The sequence below is a fragment of the Dipodomys merriami genome, unplaced genomic scaffold, assembly GCF_024711535.1.
Source record: "Dipodomys merriami isolate MVZ:Mamm:240054 unplaced genomic scaffold, mDipMer1.0.p SCAF_165, whole genome shotgun sequence".
Classification (NCBI taxonomy): Eukaryota; Metazoa; Chordata; class Mammalia; order Rodentia; family Heteromyidae; genus Dipodomys; species Dipodomys merriami.
Genome location: NW_027202993.1, coordinates 1,441,645 through 1,442,677, shown reverse-complemented (window position 1 = coordinate 1,442,677; position 1,033 = coordinate 1,441,645). Strand labels below are relative to the sequence as shown.

General features: G+C 37.6%; 1 non-coding gene across 1 annotated transcript; it reads left to right on the top strand.

Moving 5' to 3' along the window:
- The first annotated feature begins 298 nt into the window (after positions 1–298).
- On the top strand, positions 299–405 carry LOC138828837 (U6 spliceosomal RNA). The gene has a single exon (XR_011372379.1). It is a non-coding gene; the product is annotated as a U6 spliceosomal RNA (small nuclear RNA).
- The last annotated feature ends 628 nt before the right edge of the window (positions 406–1,033 follow it).

Below are 1,033 nucleotides of genomic sequence, written 5' to 3'. Positions count from 1 at the left end.
AAGTACATTTCTTATGAAGCATTGCAGCCTCCTCCTTTGTTTACCCTTCACATCCCTTCCCAGCCTTCTTCCGCCCCCCCAACCAATTCCACCCCCCTCCCCCTATCCTACACATCTCTTGAACAACAATATCTGGGATTATTTTGTTTTTGACATGTCAATCTTGGCTATTCTTAAATGTGTGCTTATGTAAGAAGTACATGGTTTTAAAATTTCACGAGAATTCTTCAAAACTTACTTTTCTTTGAATTGTCTAGTTCAAGAAAATCAATTACACTTTATATATAAAAAATGCTCTGTGCTCAATTCAGCAGCACATACACTAACATTGGAGCAGTACAGAGTAGATTAACATGGCCCCTGTGCGAGGTTGATATGCAAATTCTTGAATCATTCCATATTTTTACAACTAAAGATGCTGGAAAGGATGTGGCCACAAGGGAACCTTACTAGATTCTTGGTGGGAGTGTTAACTTGTTCAACCACTTTGGAAAGCAGTATGGAGGCTCATCAAAAGACTCCATATAAAGCTCCCCTATGACCCAGCAATCACACTTTTGGGGATTTACCCAAATGATCACAAAGAAGACCATACTAAAACTCCCAGAACAACTATGTTTACTGATTATTTACAATAGCTAAGATATGGAGCCCACCCTGATGGCCCACAGAAGATGAATGGATCATGAAAATGTGGTATATATACACAATGAAATTCTATGCCTCCATGAGAAAGAATGACATCGCCCAATTTGTTAAGAATTGGAAAGACTTGGAAAAAAAATTATTAAGTGAAGTAAGCCAAATCCAAAGAAACGTAGGTCCAATGGTTTCACTTATTTTCAACAGCTAATATATGTCTGGGATAAGCGGAATAGATCAGAAGCTATGTGCATATCAGATAAGATGATATTACAGGAAATGAACCAGACAAGTGGTTTTTTTGTTTCTTGCTATTGTTTCTAAGATACTTATAATGTGTGATGTGATTTCTTTTGTTCCTTTATATGTTCCTTCCCTACGCTCTAACCCC